This window comes from Lontra canadensis, unplaced genomic scaffold (genome assembly GCF_010015895.1).
Source record: "Lontra canadensis isolate GAN:19392208 unplaced genomic scaffold, GSC_riverotter_1.0 scaffold3, whole genome shotgun sequence".
NCBI classification, from domain to species: Eukaryota; Metazoa; Chordata; class Mammalia; order Carnivora; family Mustelidae; genus Lontra; species Lontra canadensis.
Genome location: NW_022630997.1, coordinates 22,780,781 through 22,788,774, shown reverse-complemented (window position 1 = coordinate 22,788,774; position 7,994 = coordinate 22,780,781). Strand labels below are relative to the sequence as shown.

General features: G+C 48.8%; 1 protein-coding gene across 3 annotated transcripts in view; it reads left to right on the top strand.

Moving 5' to 3' along the window:
* Window positions 1-2,213: 2,213 nt before the first annotated feature.
* Window positions 2,214-7,994, top strand: part of PLCE1 (phospholipase C epsilon 1) — a 311,110-nt gene continuing 305,329 nt past the window's right edge. For 2 of the 3 annotated variants that reach the window (XM_032836091.1, XM_032836082.1), the window contains exon 1: window positions 2,216-2,419. The gene's annotated coding sequence lies outside the window, so the exon portion shown is untranslated. Of the gene's footprint in view, window positions 2,420-7,994 lie in introns of all 3 variants that reach the window. The other variant, XM_032836099.1, reaches the window with a different exon arrangement.

The window sequence follows — 7,994 nt, the reverse complement described above, 5'->3', positions numbered from 1 at the left end:
AAAAAGTCTTGAATGGAGCCATTGTTCCCCTGAGATGGTCTGCATGTTTCACTGAACAGAGAGCAGGGTGTAAAAAAGGCACCTTGTGTGCAACTGTTGGCGAGGTTGGGAAGTGAATTAAAATCTCCAGAAAGTCTGGGCAGTGCTGTTCAGAGGAGCAATGAACCCTCTGGAAGCACTGTTAGCTCAGACATTCCAATGCGGTGAGGCAGCCTCAGGGACAGGGCTCCCTCCAGTCTCATTTAGAGAGGGAGTGAGGGGGCGAGCAAAGGACATTGATTTGGACCCGCTCTCTTTGCAAAGATTTGGGGAAGGTGCTCTTTTCCAGGCATGGGATGATGTTGATTATCACACTCAGGTAACTTCCCCCATCCAATAGACTTTGATTTGTCTTGGTTACTAACAGTGCAATGACTCATTTGGAGGATTCAATATTAACTGCTTGTGTGTCCACCAGTTTGTAGCAATCTAATTCCCATGTGCCTAATTTAAACAACAACAACAACAAAACTCAAGTGTTTGGGGTCTCCAGGTGACGGTGATGTCTGACATTACTAGATTCATTAAATGATTTCTAAAAGCATAATGGAAAACAATATATTAAGTAAATAGTGTACCTTGTTTACTGTCAGCGATGGTTCCTTTTTCCTGGCTCCTCCATTCACCTGTTCATCATGGACTCAAGGATTGCAGTAAATGACCACTCCCTATTGCTCTAGTGCTGAGATCTCAAGCTCTTAATGAACACAGAATTTCCTCAGCGTCCTCTGCAGCGTCCTTTCCAAAACCAGCTCTCAAGGGAGGCAGTAATGTTGATTTTCATTAAAATCCTAGTGGTAAAAAAAAAAAAAAAGCAAAACAGTTAAGGAGCAGGCTGGCAGATTTTTCTTATAGGCAGAAATTCTTTGGTATCCTCCTGTGCATTCTTGCTTCAACCTCTCCTGTGCCCTGGAGGCTCAAAGAAGGGGAGGTCACTTTTAAAAGTGACCTGAAAGAAAGGGTCAAACTTGAGCAGGAGGAAAGTGTGTGGGCAGAGATGGTGATGTTCCAGGTAGAGGCTCAGCCTAAACAGGTACTGAGTTGGAGTGGGAGAGACATTATGCTGGGTGGTCCATATTAACCAGGATGAGGCAGGATGGGGAGTTAGTTGGGAAGGCAGTAGGGAGCCTATGAAGATTTCTGCCCAGATTTAAGCTGTAGAAGGAAAATAATATGGCTGTGGTGTGAGGGATGATTGGGTCCAAGAAGAGAAGAGATGAGAGGGGTTATGGGCCACAGGGATTGGTCTGATTGAATGTACCTGTGGAAAGACGATTTGTCAAAATAGGTAAAGACGAACAGGTTTGGGGGAAAGGGGGAAGGAATGATAACTCGGCTTTTCTCCGGGTCCCTATCTCTCCTGACTGTCAGCAGGGTATACAAACCACCCAGCGCCCCTAGGGAAGGTTCTGTGCAGACCCTTTAGTTTCTGGAGGTGGTTGAACATCCCCAAGTTTGCTTCAGCAGTGAGAGAGCACTGGATTTGGAGTCCACGGACCTGAATGGCCACTATTAGCAGCAAAAGGAATAGTTCCAGAGCTTGGCACAGCGCCAGACACTGTATGGCGCTCAGTAAAATTTGTTAAATTAATGACTGACCGAATGGGTTCAAGACTTGGTGCTGCCATTCACCAGAGTAACCTTGGTCAAGTGACCGATCCGCCACGAGCCTCAGTTTCCACAGCTGTCAAGCAAGGCCGGTCGGTCCCCCGGGAGAAGGTGTGGGCAAAAATTCCCGCCGCCTGAGGTGCCCAGAGTTCCCGCCTCCCCGGAGACGGGTGGACCGGCGGCGCTGTCGCCTGCTCCCGCCTGGGCCCGGACCGCGGCCGCCCGGCGGAGCCCGAGGCCGAGCGGGGGTCGCGCGGCGGGCCGCCCGGGCGGGGGTGGCGGCCAGGTCCGCCCCTCTCCCCCGCCTGCTCCGCGCGGCCCGAGTCGGGGGCGGGCCCGCCTCAGGCCGCTCCCCCGGCCGCCCGGGGGCCCGCGGCGGCGCTCGCGGCCTCTCACCCGGGGCGGGCGAGTTCTGGGAAAGGCCGGCCCAGGGCGGGGGCCGCGCTGCCGCCCGCGCCGCCGTCCGGTCCCGGCAGCTCGCAGAGTCCAGGGGCGCCGAGCAAGAGAGCGGCGCCCGCGGGGGCGCACACGCTAGCGCGGCGGGCGGCGGTGGGGGACCCCGGCGGGCGCGGGTGGGTGGGGGCCCGGCGGGCGAGCGGGCGGCGCGCCCCGGGCTCTGCCTCCCGGGCACTTGCCTGGCTGCGGCGCGCTGCTGGCACCCGCTCTTCCGCTGACACACGGTAGCGGGGACACCCGACGCCGCTAGCGACAGGCGCGTCCCCAAGGGACGCTGCACTCGGGGACTCCGGCGCGACTGGCCCGAAGAGGAGAGGTGAGGAGGCGACTGTGTGGCTGGGTTCCTGAGGTGGGCGCAGGGCAGAGGTGGGCGCTTTCTGTGAGATTCCCGCGGATCCGCGAGGGCGGCCGCCTCCGTCGGTACCTGGCGCAGGGCCCCGCCCCCACCCGGGGGAAACCGAGGCCGCGCTGGGAGGGCGCGCAGGCGGGCGGCGGCTCCGGCTCCCGGGCTCCCCGAGCGCGTGCCTCGGTCCTGCACGCGTTTGCCTCAGTCTCCGCCGCGTTTTCCGTGTACTTGTGGAAGCGGCCAGTCAGAGAGGGAAAACATAAGCTCTTTTTGAGGCGGCACCTAGCAACTGTATTTCAAGGAGGGTGCCCACGAGAGTGTTCCTGGAGAGGTCCATCTCCATCAAGTCCTAGAAAATACCATATTGGACCAGGGCTCACTTTAGTGACCAGAAGACTGGCCGCGTCCTTTTTAATGTTCTCTGGCGTTATGATAACGAATAACGAGAGCCAGAAGTCCTCTGTTGTGGCTAATATTAAATGCACAGTGTAAATGTATGGGGTTCTCCCCCCACCACCCACTCCCGTGCCTGGTATTTAAGCCATGAGACTGTTGGTTCAATCGACTCAACTAGTTGTTCGTGTGTGAAAGAGTCTACATTTAAAGATTTACCAGTGTCACTTTCAATGCTAAGTTCCCTGAAGAGATGTTATGGGGGAGTCACTTCATTAAAAAGTTTTATTCGCACACTGTTCATGATTGTAGTTGCATTTTGCAGAATTTGCCGGAGGGTCCTTTAGATCCCTGCGAGATTAGGTCCTTTTCCTTGTGTTTCTTGTCGGAACCGAGGTGGGATGGGGTGGGGCCACTACCGCAGAATGGGCACATCGGAGGCCAAGAATGCTGGACCCACCGGGGAAATTTTTGAGAGCCTGTCTTGGGAGGTGGAGGCAGGTGACCCAGTGGACGCCGGTACAGTTTGTCACTGCGGGACATGGGGAGTTGAACTATCTCTGGATGCTGTTTGCAGCCATGTCTGCACAGATAATTTTCTAAAGAATGCCTGAGGATGCTGTCATCTAGAACATCCTTTCCCCTTTCCTCTTCCTGAATGCCCTTCCTGCCCATTTCACCACTTTAAATCCTAACCATCCTTCAAGCTGAATTTTGTTGCTACTCTGAGGCCCTCCCTGCTAAACCCAGCCCCAAAGAATCAACCTTCTCCTACTGCAATTCCTGCAGCATTTTACCTTCCCGACCTTTCTCCATTCTCCTTCTTTGAGAGTTATTTCTGTGCACGTCTCATTTTCCCTACTGAAGTCATTAACTGTGGCTGTCTTAGCGCAGCGCTTCCAGCTATGAGGTCCTCTGAAATAATTGTGGGATGCTATTAAATGTGAAGACTTTGGTTCTTCAACAGAAATTTTTGCTTTGGAGGAGATAATAGAATTGAAAGTATTTATTGAAAAACATAATATTTACCATTCATGTTGTCCTCCATTTACAGGCCCATAGAGGAAATTTTCTTTATACGCAGAAACCATGCATAATAATTATCTTTGGTCCATGCTTTGGGACCAAGTGAGAGGTGAGAGTGAGCTGAGGGACGTTCTTCCAGTCCTTCTAGTAACATAAGCTCCTTGGATGTGTTCCAAGGTTGACCTGTGTCATTAAAAATTCCATGCTCAAGTACGTTGTGGTGAAGCTAGATTCCAGTGAAGGTGCTTGGTTTTTTTTGTTTGTTTGTTTTGTTTTGTTTTGTTTTCTATTTGCAACTGTTGTTAGTCACAGTCCCTTCTGGGCTTTTGTTGTATACTTTAAAAAATAAATGTGATGTGCAACTTGCTACTTAGTATACATTTCCAAATCAATGAACGATAATTGATGTTTTTTAAAGCAAAGGGCAGGGAATGTTTCCCATGCTTGGGCAAGAGGAGATATTTGCACAGAGTGAGGCTGCTTTGCACTTGTGTGTGTGTGTGTGTGTGTGTGTGTGTGTGCATGCGTGCGCGTGCACTGGCTGTCCCTGCCTTCCACACACCTGGCTGGCAAAGAGCCTATGTAGGACAACAGCTGCTTCATTCCAGACTCTGTCTCTATGCTTGTGCCTACCTCTGCTGGTATTTAAGCAGAGGGGCAATCCCGGGGAACACAATGGAGAGGGGGGGTTCCCAGGAACACAATGATTTAGAGCTTCTGGATTTAGAAGGAAACGTAGGGGAAAATCTAGAAAAAGCAGTAGCAGCTCATTTAATCAAGTTGCTTTCCTGCTGGCATTTGGTCGAGATCTTGGCATTGAGCAAGTGGGAATTTGGTTGGGGAAAGGAAAGGCAGGTGATGGGGAGCATGGTACTCTGAGAGAAGGGTTGGGAGGTATTGGTGGGGCTTAGGGAAACATGTGGCCCAGATACGTGGGGTTCCCACAAAGGAAGTTGGAGAAGTAGGGAATAGAGAAAAGATGATATCAAAGATGTACTTTGCCCTGGGTTAACCACAGGGCCTAGAAAGGAAGAAAAAACTCTTTTCAGCATGATGCAGACTTCTCTGCTCTCAGGGTGCAGAATTCAGGCTTATTTTTATTAAAGCCGTAATTCATCTGTGTTATGGTTTAAACAGGTTTTCATGGGCCAGATCAGAACCTAGCCCTCTATAGCTGTGTTCTCAGTATGGTAGCCACAAACGGTGTATGGTTATTGGCTTTAAATTTTAATTAGTTAGAATTAAATAAAATTAATGAGTCACACTTCAAGTGCTCAGTGGTTACATGTGACTGGTTGCTACCCTACAAGACAATGAAGATGCAGAACACTTCCATCATTCCAGAAATCCTGTCCTGAAATATTGTTCTAAAGCGTTCATGTCTGTTAATTGCAAAGATACCTAATTCAGTCATAAATTAAAATGTTGCTGTTTATAATTCTCTAGCAAATCTATTTAGATACAAATAATAGTATCAGTTATTGTTGGTAGTGCTTACTGCAAGTCAGGCAGTGTTTTAAGTACTCTACATCTATTAACTTATTTCATTCTAACATGAGGCAGCAAGTGTCAGAGACCTGTTATCCCTTACCTGCAATTCCAAAATCAAAACAAGATCTGAAAACTGGTTTTCATAAATTTTGCTACAAAATTTGGTCTGAGTTGATGTGAGATTATCAGTCTTTACTTTTCTCACATGGTGAGAACTATTCATACGTTTTTACTTCAGAGAGAATGGGCATGTTTGCTGTGGATCCTACCAATAGTGTTATGTAATATATGGCCTATGGCACTGTCTCACAATTATAAAAGCCAAAAAAAACCTTCTGTTTTGGATAAAGGAGTATGGGCCTCCATCATCATGTCCATTTTGAAGATGGGAAAACTGAGGAACTAAAGGTTAAGCAACTTGCGTGGAGTCATAGCAGGAAAGTGCCAGAGCCAGGAGTCAGTCAGAACAGGCTGGCTTCAGAGTCTGTTCCCTGGACCAGTGCACTATCCTGCATCAGCCTCTGGTCTCATCATGCAGAACAAATGAATGGCCACATTTTTTGGCTTGGTGAAGCCAGAGAGCTTTAATTCAGCTTATTAGAAAGTTTCAGGTAGAGCTCTGGCTGAATTGTTTAGCAGTTGGGGGTGAAATGCTACGGATGGTTACACCACCATAGTGGGCATGCTTAGCTGTCATTCAGCTCCCCCCTTTCCACCTTGTGCCACTCACAGTTTATTTCGAGCCATTCGGTATGTAAGAACCTATAGAAAAAGAGGCCATTCATTGTGGCACTGGTAAAGCTACCGGGCCCCTGGTGAAATCAGTGGCACATGGGGGTTTATATACTCATAACAGTTATGAAGTAGAAGGCAGGGGATGGTTTGGTCCTGGTGTATACTGACTGCTGAGCCCTGGTGGGGCCATTCTGGTGGGCTGTAGGGGTTCTGAGACTTCCTGGTATGGTTTCAGAGGATCTGGATCTGTCTGACTCAGTTGGAGGTCTCTCCAGGGAAGAGTAAGTTCCTCTCTTCTTTTGGAGGTTGACTTAGAACTGCAGACCTGGTCTGGGGTCAGAAATGGACTTTTTACTTTCCCTCCAAGTGGTGGCAGGAATAGGTGGTCCCTTCTGGACCATGTTTGAAGAAATTTTTTTAAGATTTTATTTATTAATTTGAGAGATAGACAAGAGGGAGCATGAACAGGGTGAGGGGCAGAGGGAGAGGAACAAGCAACTCAGCAGGGAGCTGGGTATGAGGGCTCGATCTCAGGACCCTGAGATCATGACCTGAGCCAAATTCAAGAATGGGACCCTGAACCACCCAGATAATCACATATAAAGAAATTCTTAATTACCCCCACGGTTTCTCCTTTGAGTATAAGAGAATGTTCTGAGTGCTTCACTATCCGTGTGGATCTTTTAGTATGGTCTCGGCAGGACCCCGTCTCTCTGTATCCAGGGAGCATTTTACCGTTTATGGCATAGCCTCCCAGCCTCCTCCTAATGATCATGGTGCCATCTTTCCCCCCACATCCCCAAGTAATAATGACTTAAGGCGTAGGGACAAGACACCTTATCTGCGAAATACAGTGACACTAGAGTCAGACATACCTGGTTTACATATAGGCTTTGCCACCTACTAGCTGTACCACCTTAGACTAGCAATTAACCTTTCTGTAGGATAGTAATCTTACAGGGCTGCTGTGAGACCTAAGGAAGAGAACTCAGACTGAACAGTCTGCAGTTTAAACTTTGGAGAGGTGTGTGTGGTAGGCTGAATAATGCCAATAGCCTCCTAAAGGCATCCTAGTCTTAATCCCTGGGACCTATGTGTGTGTTACTTTACATGACAGAAGGGACCCAGCAGACATGATTAAAGATTTTGAGGTGAAAAAGTTATCTGGATGGGCCCAGTCTGGTCAAGAAGGTTCTTATAAAAGGGAGGCTAGAGGATCAGAGTCCCTAGCAGGAGGTAGGAGTAATGAGCCAAGCAATGCAGGCCACCTAGAAGCTGGAAAAGGTGAGAAAATGGATTATTCCCTAGAGCCTCCAGAAAGAATGCAGCCTTATTTTAGACTTCTGACCTCCAAAATTGTAAGATAACAAATTTGTGTGGTTGAAGCTACCAAGTCTGTGGCAATTTATCACAGCAGCAATACAAGACTAAGAGGGCATGGAAGAGAAACCAGAAAGTGGTCAGGAGTGAAACACAAGCTCTCACAGTGAGGGAACAAGAACAGCCAATGGGTACCGCAAACCTTGCTTGGGTACTATTCTAAGTACGTCATACCTATGAGCTTGTCATCCTCACAGCAAGTTTCTGAGATAGCTACTTTTGTTATCTGCATCTCAGAGAAGAGGAAACTGAGGCACCAGAGGTTGAGTAACTTGCCCGAGGTTACAGAGCTAGTTGTGGTAGAGCCAGGATGAGAATCCAAGCAGTCTGGCACTCTTTAAGTGTTACCCATGCTGTTCCCCAAAGCTGGCATTTCTGTCGGCTACATCTAACAGTATCAGCCACTGAATGGTATGTTACTGTATGGAAGGAAGAGAGTATTTGGATCAGTGAGAAGGAAGGCAATGCTGTCTTTTCAATGCCTCCCCACACCCTCCCCCCCCAAAAAAGGCCTGGTATT